Here is a 27,803-nt window from a genome sequence, read left to right on the forward strand (position 1 = left end):
AGCTTTGCCCTCTAATTCTCACCATAATCTCATGATACTGATATTTGCACATTTTAAAGAAGAAGAAACTGAGATTTGACATTTTTTTTTTTACACTTGAACTCATACAACTGAACAAGTGCTAGACATAGGCTTGTAAAATCAAATCTATCTAGCTCCAGAGCCTATGGCTTTCCCACTGCTAATCTGACCAAAGGCTTAGACAGACAATCTCACATAAATTCTTGACTTAACTAAAGAACTCATTGAATGAAACACCTAAAATGCAATTTTCTGATTTTTAAATCTCCTATCAAATTCCAAATTCCAAAGTATTACTTAATATTCAAAATAAAAATATTTCTTAGGGCATTTTCCTTTATTGAGGGATCAGTTTGACTAAGGAATATAAAAATACAACAAGCATGGGTAATATTACTAGGTAAGTGCCCAAGAGCCATTGTCTATGTTAATTAGTCCCTGTGAATAGTATCCAAATTATTTTATTCAAAGCACAAACTGAACCGAAATTTCCAAAATTAACCATCCTGACTTATGATTATAGGGAAGAGAAGCAAGCACTACATCTTATAACAATTTACTGCAGCCTTATTTATTCATCCAAGGCGACAATCTTTCATGTTTTCTTTGAGTCGCAAAGTCACCAAAGCATTTATGATGCTGATTATATTCAGCGGAATGCAGGCTTCATTCCCCGCTCACGACAGGTGTGGCTGCGTGATTTGGAGGCAGGTGAGCACTGCTGGCGAAGGTCACCACGTTCCTGTGTTGTGCGCCATTTCCCATCAAGCAGGTCTGATTTTCACAGAATTGCACTGCTCTGCAAGTCCGATAAACAGGGGAGTCTTCAACTGAGCAGAATGTATTGGACATGATCAAAGACAGTTAAAAAGAAGCTCTCTTGTCAACAGAGATTCCTTCCTTGGTTAAAATGTACTCTTCTGGTGAAGGATGTTGGTCACAGGAAGGCTGTGTGAGCAGGGGAAGAGCAGATGGGGATTTCTGCCTTCACCTTAATTGTTCTGTAAATCTAAAACTACTCTAAACAATAAAGTCTTGAAAAAAAAAAAAAAGAGTTCCCATGTGGTGCAGTGGAAATGAATCCGACTAGGAACCATGAGGTTTTGGGTTCGATCCCTCACCTCGCTCAGTGGGTTAAGGATCCGGCATTGCCATGAGCTGTGGTGCAGGTTGCAGACACAGCTCGGATCTGGTGTTGCTGTGGCTGTGGTGTAGGCCAGCAGCTGTAGCTCCGATTCAACCCCTAGCCTAGGAACCTCCATATGCCATGAGTGTGGCCCTAAAAAGCAAAAAAATAAAAAAAAATAAAAATGCATAAAGATAAACGAATAAAGTCTTAAAAATATATATTTACTGACATGTAGAAAAACAAGAAATTATCAAAAATCAGTACATACTATGTATGGAAGGAGAAATGCAGCTTCTCTACCAGCTTGTCATGAACTGTGTTCCACAGCGATCGATCATAAACCTGACAGCGGAGCTTCCAGTACAGACATGGAATCAGACGTGCAAAGAAGCCCGGTGCACTTGGGACACTGAGAACTGTGGGTTTGTTTTCACAGGTTGTAAATACATGCTCGGAGGGTTGAAGGCACAATTATCACCGATTTGCACAGTGAGAGCTTCCCAAATGGACGAGTCCCTGAGATCACAACGTGACTGTGGAATAATGAAGACTCAGGGGATATGAAGGAAAACTCACCTCAGGGATTAGCATAAACCACATAAAAACCCTGGACAAGCTGCTCTTCTTGGTTTGTTTTGTTTTAAATGAATAAACAGCATGGCAAAGTTAACCATTACAAAATAAATAAAATATACAGACATAATGCTCCCCAAATTGTTTAATTTCTATCATATTCTTTTCCATGTTGGTTATATCTTTAGCACAAATACTATTTTATGTTATTTTTCAATTATTTTTGTATTTATAATTAATAGTCATATCTTTAAAATGTTTTTATTTTTTATTTTTTTGTCTTTTTGTCTTTGTAGGGCCACACCCATGGCATATGGAGGTTCCCAGGCTAGGGGTCGAATCGGAGCTGCAGCTGCAGGCCTACGCCACAGCCACAGCAACGCCAGATCCTTAACCCACTGAGCAAGGCCAGGGATTAAACCTGCATCCTCATGGATACTAGTTGGGTTCATCAACCACTGAGCCACAAAGGGAACTCCCTAAAAATGTTACTTTTAATTTTGATGGCTCATAATTTCACAGGATGGAAAACATCTAAGTGCCAATCTAAGGAACAGCCCTAAGATGTTTGATAGAATAAAAGCAAGCCCAAATAATTATGGCATTTGACGTTTATATTTATTTTTGCTATTAGAACTAGACGATAATTTCTCTAATTTGATCTGTAAATGTACAGTTTTCTTGGTCAATATCATCTGTTGCTTTTATATAAATATATGACAGTTACATGGTGATCACAGCAAATCTCTGAGACGCATAAGGCAGGCAAGGTGTTTCACAAACAAACTGTATCTCATTGTAATAAAAAAAAAAAATTCCCAAAGAGTAACTTTCAGAGTTAACATAATGCAACTGGTATGTCCACGGAACACAATTTTACCGATGAATTGTCTTAGAGAAAAATGCATTGAACAAGATCATGATGTTGATATTTTATGCAAATAAAATACTTTCCTCATTACTTGACACAGTTACTACGTTCCTATAAAACATATATAAATATATGTTCTACTTCCTAATGTTTTAAAGGTAAAATCACAAAGCCTTTTCTTGGCAGTTATCCTTTGCGATATTTCCACAAACACTGAAACATCTTGTGCTGTACTCGGGTGAACTGCTAGCAGAGATCGAGTACCACGCCAGTTTCTCATTCCACATTTTTATACATTTCTTGATGCTTTCATAAAGGTAGTATCTTAGATCATAAAGCTTGGTCAAAAGAGAAAAATTCAAGGTTGTAGAGAAAATGGACATAATGCAAGAGCAATGTTATATTGGAGAGAAGGGAAAGAAACAAAAATTGCTCTTAAGGAATATGACTGGAGGGGCTTCAAGATGGTAAAATGCTCTGTGATAACAAATACTTTGGTCTTGTACAATGAAACACACTGATTATGCAAGATCAGAAATGAAAAGCCATGTATACATATCTGATCTGCAGGTGCCACCTATGCCACAGTTGTGGCAATTCCAGATTCCTCTAATCCCTTGTGCTGTGCTGGGCGTCAACCCTCCACTTCTGCACTGACCTGAGCTGCTGCAGTCGGATTCTTCACCCACCACACCATAGTGGGAACTCCAGACTTGCAAATTTTATTCCAAGATAAGGTGTAAAAAACCACAAATACAGAATTTTAAAAATACATGTGCAGTTAAATGCCACTTCAAAATTGACTGAAAATATCATCTGGGCCTGGCTTCCACTTTCATCTATTGATGAACTTAATTACTATTGTTTATTAAGAGAGGTCTTAATGTAGAATTTTTCTCCTCAGTCCTAAAAGATGATGGACCCAATAGCAATTGATAATAATTGCAACTTAAAAAAAATTAACTTTCTTTTCTATAGTGTACATAAATGTGGGCTGTACAATCGTTGTGGCTACTTGTCTCTATATAACTGGACACACAGTCTTCCTAAAATCTTTATCAGGGAATTCTCACCTCATTCAATTGCACACTGTACTCCACTTTAACTAAAAAAGATGCAAGGTGGTCTTTTAAGAGAATTTTACAGCATCAAAAGCACACATACACACACCTCTATGTGTGTGCATGCTTAAAAATTAAAGGGATAAAATAAGCTTCTTTGAGACTTGCTAGATATTAGAAAAATTTAGCTAGACATTACAAAGATATTTTTTCTTTCATGTATTCCACGTTGCATTTTAATTAGCTATAAAATAGGGTTACTTCTTAACCATTTTAACATCAAATAAAGTGTATAAAATGCTGAGCTATGCATTAAGCTGGTATTTAATTAAGTAACTATCAGTTCTCATAACTGTATTCTACGTATTGTCTTGTTTTCACAATCATGGACCAAGTGCATTTCTTTCCCTAGTAAATGTAAATGCATTACACTCCATAACGTTTGGGCACATTTACTAAATTTTCTTAAGGAATTCATGAAATTCCTGGTCAAGTCTTTATCAAACATAAAACATCTTGAATAATTTGCCTGAATTATTTAATTTCACAATATTTTAGATAGGATGAAATATGCCCTTGGGTTCTTAAATATTTATCTCAATGGATTTCCTGTTGTGGCGCAGTGGTTAATGAATCCGACTAGGAACCATGAGGTTGTGGGTTCAGTCCCTGCCCTTGCTCAGTGGGTTAACGATCTGGCGTTGCCGTGAGCTGTGGTGTAGGTTGCAGACGCGGCTCGGATTCCACATTGCTGTGGCTCTGGCGTAGGCCGAAGGCTACAGCCCCCGATTTGACCCCTAGCCTGGGAACCTCCATGTACCGCAGGAGTGGCCCAAGAAACAGCAAAAAAAAAAAAAAAAAAAAAAAAAAAAAGACAAAAAAACCCACAAACAAACAGACACCTACACTCATTACTCATTTTTGCTTTTTCTATACGACCCTGCATTAAGTAACAGATATGCAATAGGAATAAAACATACAAAACAACAACAAAAATCTATCTCAGGATAATAGACTGCAAATATTTAAAATGCTTTTTAAGGAGCTACCATGTTTTGTAACAGTAGTGAGAAAACAGAAAGATAGATGATATATATATAGAGAGAGAGCTGGAATAGAGAAATAGCAGATATAACTGAAGATGTACATGAAAACTGAATCTAATAATGTAGCAGTTAACAAAGTGCATCAACCTCCAATTCAGGTCAGCCTCTATTATTTTTTTTTTAATTATAAGAGTATAGCTGACTTACAGTGTTGTATTAGTTTCAGGTAGACAGCAAAGTGAATCAGTTATACATACAGCCATTCTTTTTTCTCGTAAAGGTTATTATAGAATGTTGAGTAGATTTCCCTGTGCTATACAGCAGGTCCTTGTTAATTATCTACTTAACATACAGTAGTGTGCACAGGTTACTCTTTTTATGGGTAAAAGGAAAGTCCAATGAGGAATGTTAGGATTAGACTGACTGCACGCTGAAGAAGAGTCTTTCTTTGACCCAACTTTACTCAGGTTCCTCTGAACTCTCTTTTCAATTACATCCCAGTGTTTGAACTTCTGTTGGTCTCTGCATTGTCCAGATTTAGCAAGAATCCTGCTCAGTCCGTCTAGCCAGAATCCCCACGCTTGATACCTGATGGGGTTACTTGTTCTCCAGCATGCCCCGTGTGTTGTCTGATCACCTAGCCTGCCTTTAGCAAGAATCTTGTTAGGTTGGTTTAGCCAGAATCCTCCCTCACCCTTGATTTTTCCTCTTAGTAATTTTCTACTCAGTGTTCCTCCTCTTCCTTGGCTATAACTTCCTACTTTTCCTTGTCATATTCAGAGTTGAGTCCAATCTCTCTCCTCCACTGCAAAACACCGCTGAAGTGGTCCATCTATCTATGGAGAGAGTCCCCCCAGAATAAAATCTGCCTCACAGCTATTGTCTTAGGTCATGCCAGAAGAACGTCCATAAACCATGCTTTTCATGCAAGGGTAAAACAAGGGCACAAATAGAGAAGCTTTACAACTAGTCAAGTACCAGTGAGGCTATATGCTCTCCATCACGTTGAGAGCTGATGTGTCAGGGGGCTGAGCATGATGACCACTGGATGCTGGATGAGAGCATTACAACTTAATCTTATATCATTTTCAAAGAAGAAAATGAAGAGATCCAATATTAGTACTGTTTAACCTGTGAGGGATGCTGAGGCTTTAGCTCAATGCGTATGCCAGATGGTCAGTTTTGCCTACGGAGGAAGAAGACGCTTGATGGCAGAGGAGTTTCCCAAGGCAAAGGAATTAAGAGCAGAAATCTTAAAACTGCATTTGAGCTTTGAGATTATTGAATATATTGTGGTTTCCAGGCAAGTGGTTCAGTGAAGTAATGGATTAGGGCATCAGTTTCATGGAACTAGTGCTCGTGAAATGAACAGATGGCTTAAAAAGATTCCTTCCAAGAAGCCAAGGATTAAAGACAACATTGATAATTCAAGCACAAGCCCGTTCCATCAGGTAAATTATAAGATGGAACAGTCTAACTGGGTCTGGCAAGAAGGAGTTTAAAAACTGTGAAAATATAACAAGATTATTTGAAACATAGGTATACCTCCTATTTTTGTTGATAGACCTTACCCTGGGTGTATGCTGATTGCACAGCATGAAATCCTGCCTTTGTGTGATAACTAGCCTCAGTTATAATGGTCACCAAAATAATCATTTTTATAAAGTGTTGAAGACTGTGGAAAAACAATGCCATATATTAAAGTCATCTCTTTCATTTAAATTAAAATACCTTTGTACTATCCACAAAATCACTATTTTTAAAATACCATCTCTTGTGCTGTTTCTTTGACATGAATGTCCTCACAGAAACATGATATCAGTAAGATACAACAATAGTTTTGGCTCATACATGACTTTTACTAGAATGTTAATGTTTTAAAATAATCAGGCATCAGCTTGCTCCCAAGAAAGAGAAAGCCTTAGCAGTAGCTGAAAACCTTAAGAAGGGAACTGGAAATCTACAGGGGGCCTGCTCCGAATAGTGGCTTATTAGGAATTACAAGACCTTCTCAACTTTCCAACAGGCTAAGGTGCAAGTGCCATTCTAGAAACCACTGAAAAGCGTCCCCTCACTTAAAACAGTAGGTTAATGAGAAAACTCACACCTGGGATAAGATTTTTCATTTTGATGAAAATGGTCCCTATTAGAAGCAAGTTCCCTTCCATACTAACATCTCAAAGGAAGAAGTTAAACCGAGGGTTCAAGGCTGCAAAGGCCTGTCTGACGGGATGCTAGGTGCTAACGCCTATGGAGATTTTTTTTCTTTTCTTTTCTTTTCTTTCTTTCTTTCTTTTTTTTTTTTTTTTTTTTTTTGTCTTTTTGCCATTTCTTGGGTCACTCCTGCGGCATATGGAGGTTCCCAGGCTAGGGGTCGAATCGGAGCTGTAGCCACCAGCCTACACCAGAACCATGGCAACACGGGATCCGAGCTGCGTCTGAGACCTACACCACAGCTCACGGCAACACCAGATCCCCAACCCACTGAGCAAGGCCAGGGATCAAACCCGCAACCTCATGGTTCCTAGTCAGATTCGTTAACCACTGTGCCACAATGGGAACTCCTACCTGTGGAGATTTAATATGCGGACTGTTCTCATTCTCCTTTGTGCTCTGTTTTCAAATTTCTTTAGGTTTCAAGTGATCTCTTCCTAATTCTAATGGGGAAGCTCAAGCCTTAGTGTTTTTATTAAGCAATACTGCGAACCACAGATTTTTTTTTTTTTAGGAATGCATATGGAGCTTAACGGCGAAGTGCCTAATTGAATCATCCAATCTTTAAAAAAAGTCTGTACGCTTTATAATTAGAATATGTTAATAAAATGTATAACAGATAAGTAATAAATACCATATTTACACGGGATTGCATGGTCTATTTATTCTATTTTTTTTTTAAACTGAGAGAGCACAGTCACAAATGTTTTGAGGCTACTAGTCCAATTTTTATTACCCTGCATAGAACAAAAAAGTGAATAAAAGCAGACTCTTCAGTGTGGAGAATGGAAGTAAGGAACTCGCGTGAACGGGTCAGGTAACAGAAACACAAGACGGACGTACTGAAATGAAATACATGAAATGAATGCTTGCAAAGAAAAGCAAGACAGAGCTCGGTCATGCAGCAGACAAGAAAGGGGTCGCTCATTCTGAACATTCTGAACACCCTGTGGCAACATTTATCACATTACACTCTGGTTAGTTTTTATTGCCCACCCCACCCCACCCACCCCACCGTCACACTCCCATACGAACTCCTGGGACAGGGCTCCACGTCTTACTCAGCTTTGCACATCTTCTGCATTGGGCAAAAGCCCTGGCACATGGTGGATGATCACAAGTATTTGCTGGGTACGTAAAGTGATTTATGAATAAAGATGTGTTGGCAAGGAACGAGGGTTGAAAAGCAAGAAAAGAAAGAAGAGAGTTAACATTTATCAAGCGGCCGTATGTGTCCAAAAGAGAGCTAGGTACTTTATTACTCTAAATTATTCTTTTTTAGAGTCATAAATTCTAAATTACTACAGAGAGGAAGCTGAAGATCAGAAGTTAATTTTCTCACCCAAAATTGACATACCTAGTACATAGGTGGGCCAGAGTCTGCAACATGCCCTGACTTGGGAGTTGATACTTGGGGTTTCCTTTACGCTGCCAGGAAGGGGTAGGGGCTCTACTGGAGGTAGCTACCGTCACAAACCACAGCCTTTTTAGGTATAAGTAACTCTGATGCCAGCTGCAGGATTCTCTAAAGTCAGCGTGTCAGTGATACTACGGCAACTCTGATGTCCCAACCCAGCGAAGAAAAACTGGCCTTAATAATTTACCCCTTCTTCAGAGTTCAACTCCAATGGATTCGGGGTTTTTTGGTTTGTTTGCCTAAGATAGGTTTCAAGGCTTAGAGTGATTTCTCTATTAATATGTTGATTGATTCTGTCTCCTAATGTACAATATAAGACTTAGGAAATTCAAATGTTCTTTCCCTAAGTTCAAGGTCACCAGTCTAATCAAAACATAACGGATTAGACAAAAACAAACACTTGTTCAGCCTCTTTGAAGTATGTGAGTAAATAATTCATGTACATTTTCAGAGTTCTTCCTGGGCCTACATTGGTAAATCAGACTTAGTATGTAGTGCACACTAGACCTTGGTTAAATGTCTAGTTTAAAGAACAAATAAACTTTTAAAACTAGTGGCTATAATCATGAGTTTTTAATGAAAACAATTTCCTCGTATCCTTATCTTAGCATCCTGATGTCTCCGAATAATTAGGAGTCTCCACGAGAGTAAACCACGTGGATAATATGAGTGTCACTTTGATGGTGAAAGGATGGGTGGATTTGCTCTCACTACTTTGTTCCTCAAGCAGAGGGGAGTTAATTAGGAAACAAACAAAGTTTAAGCTTCTTGGCTCCTCAATTGCACAGCCCTCTTCCAAGGTCCTGAGGGGGGTATGTCAAGGTGCTCACATGGTCATATATTTTTGAAAAATACATAAAATTAAAATGCTTTAGCCACAGTCTATTAAATCTCCTCTTTCTATTTCAATTTACCAACCATGACACTTTCCTTTGGATCAAGTAGCACTGGTGTGGCGGCAGCGCTTCGGGATCCAGGTGAGGGTAACTTTAGCTTAGATGTACTGAAATATATGCATGGGGTTTAAGGAAAAGCTGAATTGTCTTTTCATTCTTCCTGTAGAAAGTGATATTACAAAATAATTGTCATAATGTAATCAAAGAGTTCTCCACCAATTAAGGGAGGACAGGAGATGCATTAAGCATTTTATTAAATAACAATCCCATTAAATTTCTGGATCTGTAATGTTTGCATTTATTGGCAGCCATAAACATGGAATTTGTTGTGAATTCTTTTTCATTCTAAAACAAGAGCTGATTTCTTATTCACAATTTTGTATGCTTTCTCCTATGTATGTCTCCAGACGGTATAAGACTTAGGTCTCTCAAAAATTACCCTAGGGAGCAATCTGAGACATTTGTGGAGGTTAAAACCCTAAGGCTGGGTAATAGATTTATACACTTGCTTTAGAATAGATGAGAAAGTCAACGCCTTTCTCCCAACCAGGAATTATTTAAGAGGTCTTTATTCAAAGGAGAGAGTAAGTGGGAATAACAAGTCTGGTCTCATATCTACTTGATAATTCCTCGTCTTATTTCAACATTGCCAGGGTCAGCAAACAGAAATACAATCGCACCCTTTAGTAGGTACTATTCAGTACAAAGAAACTTGAAGTAAACTTGTGAAACAGTAAATAAAACAGAATATACTCCACCTTTAAAACAAGGGGGTATTATTCTTTCCCTGGCTTCTCGAATCTCTGTTTTTGATACGTCTGCAAAATGTTTCCTCTGCACACACTTACTATCAAAGGAAAGGGCTCCAAGACCCTCCATAAATAATGAAATGTTATTAAACTATGGCAGTGGATTTGAAGTGGGCTCGAAACACAGAGAAAACCCCATAGAAACATCTGCCCCTATGTACAAAACACCTGCACTCTCCAAGAACCCCTATGTTCACATCACCCATAAATGTGTGAGTTCATGAAAACAGAAAGTCTCTATTAGCGGACTTTAACTCCAAAAGTTAACCTCTCAGGGCTGCAGCAATATAGACAATTAGCAGCTTTATACAGATAGACAGGCAAATGAGAAGCTTCATAAATGAGGGAGGAAAGGTCAGGAGAGTACATTGGGTTGACACTTTTTCCTGGAAAGCAAAATCGCCAATTGAGGTCAATCTGCTTTATAGCCATACCTAATGAATGAGTTTTACCACTTAAATTTCATCTTTGAAAGAAAATGTAGACACACACGTATAAAAGCCTTCACAATACAGGCAAGATGTAGCTTCATATTCCTAGACAGAGGGGATTGACAGCATTTAAGGTGGAGAAAGAGAAAAAATAAATCACATATAGGGTATGATTATATAAGTAATGAGGGCCCTTTTAGGACCCTCCTGTAACCCTGACACTTCTGCTAATGATAGTATTAAGAGTCACCATTCATTACGTGCCAGGCACTGTGAGAAGAGCTCCACATGCATTAACTCAATCCACACAGCAACTCAGGTAATCAGTTAATACTTCCCATTTTTCAGATGATCAAATTTAGGTGCAAATATACTGAGACACTAATCAAAGCACAAAGCCACAGTCCTGGAGTCCTGCAGAGCAGGGATCAGTCCAGGCAATGGGGATACACAGCCCAAGCTCTTCATTTTTATGTCACATGTAGAATGAGCTGATCTCCATGTCTCGTCTGAAGAATTCTAGCTGCAAATATTCTACCCTTAATCCTAATAAAACTCTCCCGTTTCTCTGATGTATGCTGCAACTTCAGTTTCAGAAAACAGTTCCCACAAATTCAATATGATCAGTACCTTTGCCAGAGGCTTCTGTTAATCTATCAAAGAAAAGCCCAATTGATTACAGAAATGTATGAGAAAAGTTTTTCCTTTTCCAAAAGTTAGCGTAATAAAATGTGCTCCCTTACTCTGCTCGCCAAACTGGGGAGCTGAAGTTTCTCAGCTTCGTGGGTTTTGCTTTTTGGTTTTCCCCAGAACAAGAGTGCAGTAACTCAGAGCTGATGATCACAGAAGACACCAGCTCAACGCAGCTGGAAGCCCCATCTCGTAAAAATGCCTGGGAATTAGAGCCAGTGCAAGTGGATCCCAGAGTCTCCTGCAAGGAATGGTAGGAATAGAGGAAAAGCATGATCTTGGAACGATAGATACCAAGGGTTGGATGTATTAACAACCATTCCCAACTCCCTACTTCCTTGCTGAATTTTTCTACAGACTAGAATTCAATCCTTTATTTGTAATATGTACTAACTCATTTGTTTTGTAGTTTGGATTATAATCCAATATTATTTTACTTATTTTTTTTTTACCTTGTTCCAGTTTTATCCACTGGGAGTTCTTTCAGTTGATTATTTTGTCCCTTTAATGCATCCCCATAATCGTGTTTCTGTTTTTAAATAGCACATCCCTACCTTCTGGCCACATAAAAGTGGGGCAGGCTCATCTTGTGTATTTCCTGCCCCCGTCCTGGAATCAGACATCTTTCTAAGGATTCTCGATTCTTTGTTGGCGATTAGTATTAGAAACCAAGACCTTCATGCTTGGTGAGTATGCGACTTTTTACAAAGATAGTCTATAGAATTGTTCATTAACTTTTTTTCCCTTTTTTTTTTTTTTTTTTGGATTTTTAGGGCTGCACCTGCGGCATATGGAAGTTTCCAGGCTAGGGGTCGAATCTGAGCTTCATTCAGCGGCTGGCCTACGTCACAGCCACTGTAACGTGGCATCCGAGCCACGTCTGCAACCTACACTACAGCTCACAGCTACGCCAGATCTTAACCCACTGAGCGAGGCCAGGGATCAAACCTGCGTCCTCATGGATGGGAGTCTGATTCATTTCCGCTGAGCTATGACGGGAACGCCCTCATTAACTTTCTCAAAAGCAAATGCGAGTGCTATTTTAGCTTTGTGCAGCTCCCACCCTTCCCTTCTCCTGTATTATTCATCCCATTTCACAATATTCCTAGATGACCACTGTATTCTTTCTTCACTCTAGTCAGCGGAGGACATGCAGATGCCCTTCGGTTCAGGTTGTCCAATGTCAAGACTAGCAAGGTTAGAACAAAACCACATACAAAAAGCATCCTACGCATCTGAAATGTGAATCACCATTCCCACGCTGATGCGTGCACACTCTTGGTTGAATATGACCTCTGGAGAGGGTTATCTTTTGCTGCTATATATGACAAATCAGTCATAAATAAAACTCCTAAGGAATTAAATGTAGAACCTTTAGATCACCTAGATCACTACTGCTTGATAATAATAGCACAGAGGTTTGAGAATTGAGGATAAAAATAAGATTCTAAAAGGAGGGGAGCTGAAACTTCCAGCCACTGTTATGCTCCCCTTTTTTTTTTCCCCAAAAAAAGCACAGAGTAATTCATCGTGCTAAATGATCTGCGCTAGTTTGAAGAAAAGAGGATGCCCCAGCAAAAAATAAAAATAAAAAAAGAAAATCATTGTTTATTATTGTTTACTCCCCATCAACTATAGTTCTGTCATCATCTCCCATCCCTGGCTAGCTGGAAAGCTAAATTTTGTTGATGTTAGCTTTTTGGCTAATGAACATAGGTCTGATGTTCTCTTAATTCTGATATCAGTTATAAATTCAGTTGAATCCATGACAATCAGGCCCAAATTATACTTAGATCTGTTAAAGATGGAGCACCCAGCCTATAAATAGCAATGACATTTTCAAAGAAAATAGAGCTCTTCAAGCAGCATTACAATTTTTTTTTCTTAATGAAAATGACTGCTATGGACCAGGTGCTTTACATAAATATGAATTATTTTATTGAGTTCTCTGTGGTCATCCTGATCAAGCACTCTAAATTCCATTCTAAAAATGAAGTTTAAGTGATTTGTCCAATCATCCATGAACATGCAGCAGAGTCCAGATTGAAAGACTTTTTTTTTTTTCCCCTAAAATTCCCAGAGAGTATAGACCCCGTCTGTGTATTTCAGTATTCCAGCAGGAAACCCAACCTGCAGATTAGGGTAATCCATGGAAGAGTTAAAAATAGACTCCCAAAGGCACAGGGAGGCAGTAAGGAGACCACAAAGGCACTGCCCAGGCTGGGCACTGCAGAGTTGAACCACGGGTTATGACCAGCCAGAGGCAACCCACCCACCCTGCCCTCCACCCACAGCAAAGGAGTCAGGGTGAGAGACACTGTCTTTATTTCATCTGCCACCCGATACCCTGATTAGGTCCTCTGTGGGCCAACTCCAACCAAAAGGTATAGATGGGGGGTGGTCCTTCATGTTCTGCCTACAAGAGCAGAGAGCAGGATGGGAGTGGTGGGCAGTGCTTGAGAAGAGGCAAACAGAATAGTTCATCAAATGCTTGATCATAAAACCGACACAGGCTCCACATTCATTTAAATATGCTGAATGTTTACTCTCTTGAAAACAAACTTGAAAGGTAGCAGCAAAAGACCTTTGCACTGACTCTTTCTAAATGGGTAAGAATCAGAGGTGAGTTCGTTCATGGGGGAAGGAAAAAAAAAATCCCTAGGAAAAACACAGAAACAACGGGAAACTTTGCTGCTTGACATGGTGAAGCCAAAGCAATGCCCTGTAGTCCTCGAGTTTCATTTTGCTTTGTTTTGAAGTCAGGACTCTCCAGGCATCCCTTGCTGCTAGGTGAAGCAATGCTGAGTCATGAGAAGTTATTCGAGAAGTTACTCCTGAAGAACTGTGGCTCTAGCTCTGTTACTGTGTGGTCCAGCGTGCTCAGGGAAGTGATTTAATAGCCTAGTTTCTTTCTCTCACTCTGCTACAATACCTATACCTAAGGCCACATACGTAATTATTTATCAAGCTAATAATATTACATCAGATCAGCACACTTCTCTATTCATTTTAACAGATTTTCATCAGGAAATCCATTTCTCTGTTCATCTTAACAGATTGTTATTGTTTTTATTTTCATTGTCTTGTTTTCCAGTGTAAATTGTCTAAAATACTTAGAAATATACAAGGAAAAGCTCCTCGATAGATACAAATAAAGATTTAAGCTTTTGCAATTCAATAACCCAATAATCAATAATCTTTTTTTTTTTTTTTTTTTTTGTCTTTTGTCCTTTTAGGGCCACACCCGCAGCATACGGAGGTTCCCAGGCTAGGGGTCGAATCCGAGTTGCAGCTGCCAGCCTACACCACAGCCACAGCAACACCAGACCTGAGCTGCCTTTGTGACCTAACCATAGCTCACGGCAATGCCAGATCCTCAACCTATTGAGCAAGGCCAGGGATTGAACCCACAATCTCATGGTTCCTAGTCAGATTCGTTTCTGCTGTGCTACGACAGAAACTCCAATAACCCAATAATCATAAAAATATATATATATATTTTTTTTTTCAAGCTTTATTGCTTTGTGATTATAGAATGTACTTTGCAAACATTTTGCTTTAAAATTAAGATTTTTTTTTTTTTTGGCTGCACCTGAGGTATGCAAAGTTCCCGAGCCAGAGATTGAACAGCAGAAGTGACAATGCTGGCTCCTTAACCTGCTGAGCCACCAGGGGAGTCCCCAGTAATCTTCTGAATGTCTTACAGATGCCTTCTACAGAAGAAGCCAATTGGAAGTCCTTTTGAATATGCTCTCTTAATTCAAATGAATAATCCCTCTATTTGTATATATTTTGATTTCAATATTCCAGACTTATTTATAAAGTAAATTACACGATTAGTTCTGGAAAACATTAAAGAATATAATATAGTCCCTGACCAGAGTTGGTGAATTTATTAAAGGTGAGTAAGTGATTTCACCTCAATAGCCAACTCATGAAATCTTAGGATTTAATTTGGTCACAATAATTATTGATCGAGAAAAATCAAGAATTAGCTTAAAAAGCTTTTTAGTCAAAAAATGATGTTCAGTAGCACTGCAAAGAGGTAATTAAGAATTCTGAAAGTATTCCCAATAGGAAAGCCTACAAGGAAAAAGGTTCGCGAAGAAGAACCAGCAAACCTTACTGAGGCATCTCTCCATCTGCATCCCAGGAAAGCCGGACTTGGCTCTTGATGGGTGTTGAATGGGAAATCAGGGCCACGGCATGACATGAAGCAGGGAGATGGACACAGCATGTGGAATTTACTCTCAGAATGACAGAGTTCATTCATTTCAAGAGTATGCACATTCTCAGTAGATAAATGATTTATTTTGAAGACATTTTAGAGAAAAAGCCAGAGCTCCTCTATTCCTCACCACACACAGAAAGAAAACTCAAACAAAGAACATTGCAAGTTTGCCCTACCTAACTGCCTCCGTTTCTGTGTACCTCTTCCAGCTCTTAGGCACTGCCCATGAGCCTGGCTCATGGAGACACCTCACGAAGGGCTTTCCCTTCCTTCTCATCCCATCATTTCTAGTCCCTGCCCCCCATCCAGGCTTATGTTTGGAGTCCATTCATCAAAAGCAGAAACAAACCCAAAAAACTCCAATTATCTTCCTTTTCAGAAAATTATCGGTCCATACGTTTACCCTGAAGATTTTTGCACAGATGTCTTTGCCAAGCCCGAAGAGCATAATTTTTGTTTTTCTTAGGATATGCTGAATTCAAGCTAAATCTGTACCAAATTTTGACGGCTAATTCAAGGTGCGTACAGAACTGTATTGTTTTCTTTGGCAGGGCTCTGCTGAAATCATGCTCGAAGTCCTCTAACACCACTCAGATTGTTCTTTAAGGAGTAATAGGCTGTTTCCTAACAAATGTCTTTCCCACCACACACCAAACACTGTATTTGACATTTCAGAGTTCCTATTTCATTAACACTAACAATAAAAATTTTATTGACGTACAAGTATATGTAGGGTACATTTCCAGCCACTGGGGAAGTCAATGTTATAAGAAAAACATAGTAACAAGGATAAATAATAGCACTAAGGGGTGAAAGATCACTTGTGCCCAAAAAGTAGAGTCCGATCATTTAACTAATACTGAGCATTCATTGTCACCAGGCACAGTGGTAGGTACTGGGAAACAACGATAAACAAGCAGATCTAATCCGTGACTTCCTTAAGCTTACATTCTAGTGTTGGTGAGGTTTTTTTTTTTTTTTCCTTAAAGGCAGCAACTGGGAGTTCTCACTGTGGCTCAGTGGACACACAGATGTCATCCATGAGGATGTGGGTTCGATCCCTGGCCTCCCTCAGTGGGTTAAGTATCCAGCATTGCCGTCAGCTGCGATGTAGGCTGCAGACGCAGCTCAGATCCCACGTTGCTATGGCTGTGGTGTAGGCAGGCAGCTGCAACTCGGATTCGACCCCTAGCCTGGGAACTTCCATATGCCACAGGTGTGCCTCTGAAAAGCAAAAGTAAAATGAAATAAAAAATGTTTAAAAAGGCTATAATATCAAGTACATAAATAATGTCCAAGTAAGTAGAACTGTAGTAGCTGCTTTGAAAGAAACAAATCAGATTTTTGATTAAAAAATAATGAGAGGGCAGTCTACGGTATTTAGGGTGGCTAATAAAGGCCTCTCTGAAGTTTAAGCTGAGACCTGAATGAGCAGCCAGCCAACAAGAAAAACAGCCCCTTGGAGAGAAAAGGTGGATCTAAGCGTAGGGAGCCTCAGTTTTAAAACATTCTGGTGGTGTATGTAGGAGCCACTGGGAGGCCGGTGTAGCCGGAATGTATGTCACAGGGAGAGTGGCCCAAGATGAGGTTAGAGGTGGACCTTGTCACACTGAGTCTATAGGTCACGGTGGGGAACGTGGACCATTCCAAGCAGGGAAGGGACAGGATCTGTTCCAGGCAAGGAGCCCTGGGGGATCCTCGGACCCTTGCTCTTGGCAGGGACTGAACCGTACGTGTTGGTTTGTTTTAATGGCTATTTGGTGGAGAATGCATTTGAGTGGACAAGAGCATTTTAGGAGACCCTCGCCGTACTCCAAGCGGTGGTGGCTTGTGCCCTAGTAATAGCCTGGACGTGAAGAGAAGTCAAAGGATGCGAAACATACTTGAGGAGCGGAACTGACAAGACTGCAAATGAACTGAATGTGCGTAATGAGGAAAAGTGGAAGCCAGCCAAATATTAGACGACTGGCATTGCCACTTACTGAGCTAGGAAGGATGAAGAGGGAACTGGTGATGGCGGGCGAGGGCACATAGAGTTACTTTTGGGACAGTTTAAGTTTGAGATGCTTCCGAACCATGAGTCGGTTTCTGAGTCTGTCATCAAGGGAGAGGGCGGGGCAGGAATTCAGAGGAAGAGGTTGGCCCTGGTGGAACAGCTGAAACTCTAGCTGGGTATTTAAGGAAGAGAAGAATTTAGAGAATTAGGGAGGAAGAAGCCACTCAGGGTACTGAGAGCTAGAGGTTGATCTAACTGGAACAACAAATAATAAGCTTAGCTGCTTAGAGATTTCTTGTAGGAAAATGTTGAAAGAACATGTTGAGAAATAAGTAGGAGCCAGATTGAGAGGAATTTAAATTCAAGCTAATGCGGTTCTTTGTTTTGCTTAATTTTAGGGAGCCTCAAGGGTAAGTGGGTAGAGACGTGGAGAGGTAGGTGTTGTGTGACTGCGGGGTGTCATTAAAACGACGTGTCAGTTTTGGAGGCAGGGAAAACCTTCGGCTGATGTGATCTCTTGGGATATCACTGCGATAATTGTGGTGTGAACGGATGAAAGTTTGGGCTGAGACGAGACAGAAACAGGAAGGAAGAGAAGATAAGTAACATGAAAAATAGCTGGTCCCTGAGACATCAAGGGGGGAGGAGAAACAGAGGAAATGATTGGGTTACCACTATGGATGGGTTTTTTTTTTCCTTCCTTAACTAACCAGGACACATTGGCAACATCTCCAAGCAGCGCACAGACCTGTGCCTTGCACCATACTTTTGTTTCCATGTGGCTGGCATGGATCTACAAGGCAACAGTGGGAGACATCAGACAGAGCTAGTGATTGCTGGGCCAGAGAAGGTCCAGCATAGAAATAAGGAATGCTGAAGGATAAGATTAATATCTGCAAAATCTACACTCTGAGCAAAGAAATATGCACAATGAAATATGTCATGCACTTCCCTTCTCCCCCATAGCATAGCAATTGCTATTTTCTGGTTCAATTTCACACGAGGCCTTTTCTTTCATGGGAAGGGGACAGTTACCAAGAAGTAAATTCTGCAAAAGTACACAAAATAAACAATGGAAAAAATATTGTCACCAGCAGAAGCTAGCTGAATGACAAGACAGATTGTCAGTTTTACTTCTGATTTTGACGTTCTTGTTTTTGTTATATTGTTCAAACAGTACCTGGCCTAGGGCAGTTCTTTCCCTTTTGTGTCCTGGTTTTACCATCCACAAAAGGGAATCACCTGATCTAGGGAGGTGCCAGCGAGTTGTATTTGAGTGTATATGTGTGCATGCAGAATAATACATATTCTTATAAGGAACTTAGAAAATATAGAAGAATAAAATAGACAGTAAATACTGACAAATGGGTCTGAGCAAAACAATATTAAACATAATGCATCCTTTCCAAAGCATCATATTCCAACCAGCAAGGAAAGATTTAATGGTAGTAATAAGTGACTTGCTCACACACTATGACGGGTAGGAAGAGTGGTCCTCATGATTCATTTTAATAACAAATGAAAAGATAGGATGGATGCACACCACTGCCTTCCATGGTGCCCACCTTCATTCCACTGGTGACTGACAAATTATTCTGTAGCGCACCTAGGAAACAATATCAAACCCACTCCTAATCATTCATCACGCGATGGCTGTCCTGTCCGCGGGAACTCCAGTTATATTTAATGCCCACTTGCCTTCAGTAATTGCTGCTTCATTCAGAGTGAAGTTATCTATTCTGGGTTTTGCAGAGACACCTGCAATAAAAGCCTCCAGTCTGGTCCTTCCAGATTATTATGCGGGGGATTCTGCCATAATGGATCCTGCAATAAATGGGTGAAGAGCTGTCCTGGCTAAGGGGGCTGACAAGTTTATTATTAAACCGTAATGAAGAGATGTCGCAAAAATCTCACGTGTACTTAATGTCTGGTCTCGGGAGAGAGGATCTCTGTAAATTGCAGTTCCCCCTTGGCATCGTCCGTGTTTTCTCTGGATCCTGTATCAACGTGCCCTCGTGGGGTCCCATATTTCAGCAAATCGCCCTGCTTCCCCCCACCTCTCTACACACTTTTTATATTCTCCATAAATAGCACCTGGTCCTGCAATTCATCTTCCACGCCTCATTCATTCTAAATCTCAGCTTCTTGGCCCTGCTTCTGCCGTATTAAAATACTTCCCAAGGCAAGCTCATGTTGAAAAAGAAAATCAATGGTTCTGATTCATCTGATACGAGCTTCTGGGTGTTTGGATAATTTATTGTTCACTCTCAGGCAATACCCCTGTGATACCATCATTAAATATTAAAGGCTGTTTAAGGGCACTCTGCTTATCAGGAAGCACTGCCCTGTTAACATCAGGGAGAATGATGCTCTCCCTCCAGGGAGAATGCCTGAAATTTTTTAAACACCAAGCCTGAAAACCTCGGTGTGCTACTTTGACAGGGTGGTGAAGAGACTGAGTCAGGGAGGTCAACCAGAAGGTCATTATCCATTCTACTTCCTGACACTGCAAAACGGCCTCGTGAGCAGGCGTAGGCCTTTAAATGACATGGAGATCTAGGCCTCCAGGGTACCAGGAGCTGGGAGAATCTGTCCATGAAAACTGTCCATGCACCGATATATAAAGGAACCCACCTTCTGGAAAGTTCCGGCATATGCAGGGCTGGTCCTGAAGCTTCACTGGCCACCACAAGCCTTGCTATTAGCTTGGGCCTGTGGAGATACTCAGATCTAAATCTCATATTAAGTATCGGAAGAGAAAGAAAACCAGAGGACTTGGGTACTTCCTAGGTGTAAAGAGAGACTATTTCAGCGGTCAGGTTGCGGAGTTCATCGTGAATTTAAGCAGCTGACTCTTTACTAAAACATGCTGGTGCTTATCGAGTTCTTTGATTTTTATCTGCCTCTATCACCATTTCTATCTTTGCTTCGTAATGGAACATTCTTTAAGTAAATCTCTTGAAGGCGCTGACGTCAAAAGTTGATGAAGTTGATATGGCACAGAGAACTCTGCCCACTGCTCTGTGATAATCTATGTGGGGAAAGAATCTGAAAGTGAACGGGTGTGTGTACATGTATGGCTGCATCACTCTGTTGTGCAGCAGAAATTGTCACACCCTGTAATCAGCGATACTTGAATAACACCTTAAAAATGGGGAAAAAAAGTTGATGAAATAACTCTCAAAGGGATGTCCAAAGGAATGAATAGTCCTTCGTAACTCACGGTGGAGCATTGTGTGTGCGTGTGATGAGGGAGGTGTCGGATCTCCACCCCTCACTTTTTTCCCCTGATGGCAGGAGGTCCCAATTTAATGACCATAAAGGCCTTTAGTACCATGTGACAGGCTTTCCCTAAGGTCTCGAAGCGAGACGTTGCAGAGGCTCTGAACTGCTCGTGGGTACCTGAGACTCATTCTTTTTGGTGCAAAAGACTCTTCAACTTCTGGTCTCTCCAGATTTCTCTAGATTCATTTGTTTTATTTTCAGCTGCACACCTTTCACTCTCTCCAGGTAAAGGAAACTCTTCCAGGTCCTCTCAGGTTCTCAAGGCGCCACACCCACGGCTGCTTCTACGTGGGTCTCCCTTCAGTCTGGATGCCACCCTTTCCCATTGCTGGTTAATCCCTTCTTTTCCATGACATTGCTGCTTAGGCCCATGCTTTCCATAGAGGCAAAACCAATGTGGGGAGCCGCAACTGACCGGATACCATTAGATTTTAATGCCTTCATGAATCACTCTGTTCCTCTACTGAACTCCCTCTGCGTGAACACAGCTTAGTTGCATAAAGCATTTATTCACTTTCAGGCAAGTGCTACTGTAGCGACGGGGGAGGAGAAGCAAAGAGATCATATTACCACCGGGCACCATTTCCTGGTATCCTGTTATTGAAGAAGTGAAGCATTCCAAGATGAAGTGGTAGGACCACTAGTATGTATAATAAAATGGCTTCAATGAATAGTAAAGGAACATCAATTGAGTAAAACACCACGTGCAGGCATTGCTCATCGGATGTGAATTCAGGGGTCTGAGGACCAACTAACGTATCCCTGCGTCCCTGTTGCCTTGCTCTTGTTTCATCAATGTGAGGGTTGTCTCCCTAGCTCCTCAAAGCTCAGGGTAGCGCTTTGTGCTGTGGGCACTTAACACTGTTTCTGGAATGTTACATGAATGAATGACTAATTTAAGAAGGGCGTGTGCCAATGTCTCTGTTCTATTTATTCTACATTTCCCACAACTCATGTGGTTAACGAAGAACTTATTTTGGGATAGGCTTAATTTCACAGAATTTTTTTCCCATGTACTCTAGTCATGTTTGGTTCCAACATTTCAGATTTAGATTTTTTTGGTGTTTAGAGCAGAAAAGAGTAGATTAAGTGTCTGAAGAACCTAGCGTGTCTTCAGCTTACTGGCTCTCACTTTCTTGCATATACCATGGACACACAACGTCTGATTATATCGGGCTAGGAATGTAACACTAACAGCTTGCCAGGGTTACATGAGACAACACCAAGAAAATCACTTTCCAAAATGAAAAGAGCTTCACCATTGCTAGATGTTAGCTGCAGTCCTCAGGAGTGACGGTGACAGGCTTCACACAAAGTGGATGACACCTGGCCACCTGCACTACTGCTGTACCAGCAAAACAAAGTCAACATAAAGCTAAGACCTTGAACGGCCTAAGATCTAATAAACAGTCCTTGTTCTCAGGGCCAGCTCGGAACTTTGACATGACCAAGGGTTGTTATTTATCTCTTGGAAATGCTGCCCGTTAGGGGCTGGAACTAATGACAAGCATGGCTGAGTATCTATGTCCTTTATTGTGAAGTCATCCCTGAAAATACCATTTCAACTGGCAGAACGTCAGGGCCAAGTGCACACGAGATGTCTGAGCTCACTCACTGGCTCAGCAGAAGCATGAGCTCCACTTTAGACCCGGTGGAAGAAATATGGTCGCCGAACTACGAGGCTCCTGGGCTTCCCAGGCTAGAGGAAAGACAGAAATAAAAGGGGCAAGAAAGGGATGGATTTATGGAATTGCGGAACTTTCCACAAGGAGCCTTAAGACTTAGAGAATGTTCTGTAACACCTTCAATTTATAAATAAAGTGGGAAAGTTGGGGAAGGGAAGAAATAATATTCCCAAAACAAGGCTGACCAATTTGTCACTCTAAAAACTTTCTCCTTATCATTTTTTTTTTTTCTGGTGAATTCATACCAGCTAACAACACACCAGCACCATCCCTGAAAAGTTCTTTCAGCCTAAATAGTGTTCCTAAGTCTTCAGTCCGTGGGAAATTAAATTCCTAGTTTTTCAATTCTATAAATTCAAAATACTATCTGTCCAGCAGATTTAAAAGGCTGAATCATGTACAGCCTCTGAGATTCCAGTCATGTGGCTAGCATTTCTGCGGCAGTCATCATTTCATGTCACTGTTAGTCTGTGTGTAAATACACAATTTGGATATTTTATATCTCATATGAACAAACTTACAGATGGGAGACACTTCATTGGTCGCTCATGTGTTTCTGATTTGGGGTACAGGAATGGATGTAGCAGACTGGCTTCACTGCAGCGACAATGTGGTGAATTGGGAGAAGTTCCAGAACACAGGTGAGGCTACCAGCTCTCCATTTACTAACTATGTAATCATGTATAATGTTATACTTTTAGTGAGATGTCTTCTGAAAGATAAGCACAAATCTTCTGCAGCAATGGGATACCCTAAGCTACTAAACCCATAACTCGTGGGACAGGTGATTTGTGTTCTTGGCTCTGTGAGTCAACAAATATCCCACATCCTGAACCCTAAGCTCTAATGCTGTGAATAAACAGATCATCAGGGACTTAGCCAATGAGGACTCTCTACATGTGCCCTCATCTCTGACTCGTCTGCCCCCAAACAGGTATCCCTGCAGTTTTTCCAACTGGCCACATATATTCTCACATCTGAACCTGTCCATCTGTGGTTTCCTCTGCTGGAACAGCTCATTACTCAGCTCCCTCCCTTAGGCTTTGGCTCACAATTCACCTCAGAGAGGTGTGTCTTCATAGTCCTACATGAAATAGTACCCCGCTCAAGCCACTCTTTGCTGGTGCTCTCACTCTGCTATATCATTTTCTCGTTTTATTGAAGTAGAGTTGATTTACAATGTTGTGTTGGTTTCAGGTGTACAGCAACGTGATTTAGTGACACATACATATATACCCATTTTTTAAAAAGATTCTTTTCTCCCATAGTTTATTACAAACAATTGAGTATAGTTCCCTTGTGTAGGTCCTTGTTTATATTGCTATACCTTTATTTTATAAAATATTTATTTTATATTGCTATACCTTTATTTTATAAATATTTATTTTATATTGCTATACCTTTCTTACGGCTCCTACTGCCTGGCATGCTTTACATTTGTTTATTAAACATTATTTATACATATAATACCTGTAATTATATATCTTATGGTGTCTAGAACATAAGATTATTGGGGGGCAAGGAGTTTGTCAGTTTGATTTACTAGTCTCAGTACTCAGAATAGTATTTATCATACAAATTCACAAATATGTGTTAAATGAATTAAAAAATAAATCAGGCAAATTTTCTGGGGGTTGAAAATAATCAGGGGATACTTTAATCCTTCTCAAAAATTTATTGCAGATCAAGTGAAGAGTAAAATTTAGATATTGAAATATTCTATTATTATAAAATTTACTGGTAGGATTTTTTGCATATACCCCAGAAACTTTTAATAGAAATCTGATATCCAGAAAATTTCAATATAATTTATAAATAGAGATGCCTTCAAAACTCCCCCTTTTGCTTCTAGAACTAGTTGGCATCTAAGATCTTTTGAAAGAATTTATCAATTTAGTATTTACTTTAGCTGAATTATATTCCAGCCTTTGTAAGAAGAGAGCTATAAAATGGTGGCAAAGCTATCATATATCTTGTTCTAACAGCTCATCCTGAAACATAAATAATGAAATACTTCTAAAGGTGGTCCTTTGACTGGAGGGTAACTTTCTATTTAACTATAATTCAGATATCAAACTGTGAAATCCGTTTCCTTATTGCTTTTCCTAATTAAACAGCCCGAAATCAATTTTTCTGAGACCTATGGCAAGGTGATGAAAATAGTACTGGAATCCTGAGAAATTATCTTTATCCGTGGTAACAGGGTAGAATGAAAGTTGGTTAATAACCACACGGTGATGTGTGAGAGTGACCTCATTACCATTAGGTGGGAATTAACTGATTGGTTTACAGTCATTCGGATATGGAAGTGTGGGCTTCAGAAAAGCACCTATTCCTAATGATGGATAGTAGTTGATTTATGCTGTACTCTCTGACTCATTCTACAGAAGCGGTAAAAAGTAAGATATTAAAGTAATATCTCTCAACAAAAAAGCATCCTTAATCAAAAATCCTGACTTGCGATTGTGAAAGGCCAAGTTCTGCATCCTCTGATCTCCTTGAGAGCAGCTGAGATGGTGAGGACAAGGTATCGTAAGAAGGCAGCTTCGTTTTATTGCCTTCGAGCAGTGTCAAGAAATAACAACCAGAAATCTAAAAAGATCTTATTTTTAACTTTAAAAAGTATAATCGTGTTTACGAATTCTCAGCAGTTAAACAAATCTTTCTCATGACTTTGAAATTTTTGCTGTTTAGAAAACTTGAATCCTAGTGCAACCCTTCCAACACCACCAAGAGAAACTGTTACCCTTCTACTTAAATTTTCTTAACTCTATTAACCTAAATGGGAGCTACCAATCCACAATTAAGCATTTCTGTTTATTTAACGTAGAAGAATGTGCTGCTACTTCTCCCTGAGTGAGGTAGATGCTGATAAAAAAAAAAATACTGCCTCTTAAGCATGTTTAAGCAAGACTTGTATTGAAAGGGGAGGGAATACTAAAGAAAAACTCTGGGGAAGCAAATGCAAATACTGTATTGACTTCCAAAACATGTACACAGATATACATTAACACATTACATGAATGCATACACTTATGCTTCTATGGTTTGCGAGAAAGACAGACTTGAATTAGAATGGGACTCTGCCACTTACCAGCCACGTGACTTAAATGAGCTGCTTGATTTCTATTGGTCTTAGTTTTTTTATCTGAATGTGCTAAGTTTCAATATATAAGTAATCGAATAAAATGGAACATTTTCTCTTTTTCTAAAGACCAAGATCAGTACACACACCCTGTTCCACCCTGCTCAGTCACAACGGCCCAACACCTGCGCACACGTTTGCACGACCATGTGCATGTAGGCACACTCACACATCTTATTTCCATTGCAGGAAGGCAAAACAATGTAGAACAATTTTTACCCTGAAAACAACTGAAGTTTACTCTAATCACAGTTGCATATTTTTTCAGTCTAATACTACTCCAATATTCCATGTCATATTCGATATTGCACTGTTAATTCTATAGAACAAAACTTACTAAGGAACTTTTCCTCCAGATATTAATAAAAATCACATGAAAATGTTGACTTATGAGAAAAGGTTAACTTTGAATGAGCAGACTTTCCATGAAATGTTTCTCCATGAAGATACACAAATTTATATTGGTGAGAAGTTATTTTAAAATATAAAGTTATGTGTAAAGAATCTTTATTTATTGTCTTATTTTTATTAGACACTAATCTCTAAATTCAGAATTATTCCCATCACTTGGAATTATTGGTCAAGCAATATTGATACTCTTCGGCTTAAACTTGATCCTTTTATTAGCTAAGGAAGTAAACATTATTCAGAGAATGATTAAAAGTCGCCTGCCCTCTGATCCACCACGGATGAGTCAAAAGATTTCAAGCCTAAATTTATGAATATTGTGAAACTGTTTTTGGCTGTGCCTGCAGCATATGGGAGTTCCCAGGCCAGGGGTCAAAACCGTGCCTCAGCAGTGACCCGAGCCACAGCAGAGGACAACTCCAGATCCTTAACCTGCCGACCATCAGGGAATTTCTCAATTTGTTTTTAAATCGCGAGCCCTTTTGCATCTTCTGTTACTTGCATCATGAATTTGGACATTAGCTCTGCCACTTGCTAGCTGTTTAACTTTTCCTTACCTGCAAATCACAGATAATAATACAGAACTAGAATGTAGGTTTCCTGACAAATGGTGTACTTTTAACTCTGTTAATCTATCTTTATGTTATTAGATATACAGAGAAAAATGAAAGAGCTATCTGACTACTCTAGCATTTTAATGGTAGTATTAACCTAAATAGAAAGTCTTACTTGTACCATCAATCTAATCTTTAAAAATTTAAGGCAGTCATAAAAATTCTAATGGCAACTTGTATATTTGACTCTCTAGTGACAAATTTATCACTTTGTCCATGAGTTTATTTCTTTTCCTTCTTTTTTCCTTTTCTTTTTTAGGGCCACACCTTAGGCATAGGGAAGTTACCAGGCTAGGGGTTGAATCCTGCAGATGCCAGCCTACACCACAACCACAGCAACACCAGATCTGAGCTGTGTCTGTGGCCTACACCACAGCTTCCAGCACCACCAGACCCTTTAACCCACTGAGCAAGGCCAGGGATGGAAGCCACATTCTCATGAAGACTAGTCGGATTCTCAACCCGCTGAGCCCCAACTGGAACTCCCATGAGTTCCTTTCTTACAGATATTTACAAGAAAAAAGTTTAGTATACTTTTAATCCTATGCATTTTAATTTTTTATGCATTTAAAATGTCTTCCATAGGTACGTGATATTCATTCCTTCTACAACTTTCCATTTTTACCTTAAAAATAAAGAAGAAATATGAAAGTTATAAAAGAAGAGAACAAAAATCAAATGAAAGATGCAAGAAGCTTTTGAGTAAATTATGGCTGGGGAAAAACTAGAGGCTATTTATAAATAATTAATTTTTTTAATGGCTGCACTCAAGGAGTATAAAAGTTCCTGGGCCAGGAATCAAATCCAAGCTGCACTTGTTACCTGTGCCACAGCTCTGGCAATATCGGATCCTTAATGCACGGCACTAAGATCGAACCCACCACCTCACGGCAACCTGAGCTACTGCATAGTCTCAACCCACTGCCACAGCAGAAACTCCGAAGTAAATATTGGTTGTTTACAGAATTTTAAAATATCTTAATGGGAAATGTATTTCTTAATGTGAATTTTTTTGTTTTTACCGCTCCCTCTGACTGGTCCATAACGAGTAAATTTAGCATGACCAAGAGCACTCAATGGCCACAGGGAGCAAACTTCGGGCAGTCAAATGGGAAGCAGGGGGCAGGGATGGGTTAGGAATCTGTGATTAGCAGATATACACTCTACTGTATGTAAACAAACAACAAGGTCCTACTTAGAGCACAGGGAATTGTCTTCAATAATTCGTAAGAACCCATGATGGAAAACAACAGGAAAAATATACATATTTATAAATGGATC

General features: G+C 39.8%; 1 protein-coding gene and 1 long non-coding RNA gene across 15 annotated transcripts in view; both read right to left on the reverse strand.

Moving 5' to 3' along the window:
• ARHGAP24 (Rho GTPase activating protein 24) overlaps positions 1-27,803 on the reverse strand; it is a 744,099-nt gene that overhangs the window by 108,707 nt on the left and 607,589 nt on the right. The gene's annotated exons all lie outside the window — the stretch shown is intronic.
• Positions 18,071-27,379, reverse strand: LOC110261996. The gene is made up of 2 exons (XR_002346477.1): positions 23,756-27,379; positions 18,071-23,719 (listed from the first exon to the last, which is right to left on the reverse strand). It is a non-coding gene; the product is annotated as an uncharacterized LOC110261996 (long non-coding RNA).

Source organism: Sus scrofa, chromosome 8, assembly GCF_000003025.6.
Source record: "Sus scrofa isolate TJ Tabasco breed Duroc chromosome 8, Sscrofa11.1, whole genome shotgun sequence".
Taxonomy (NCBI): Eukaryota; Metazoa; Chordata; class Mammalia; order Artiodactyla; family Suidae; genus Sus; species Sus scrofa.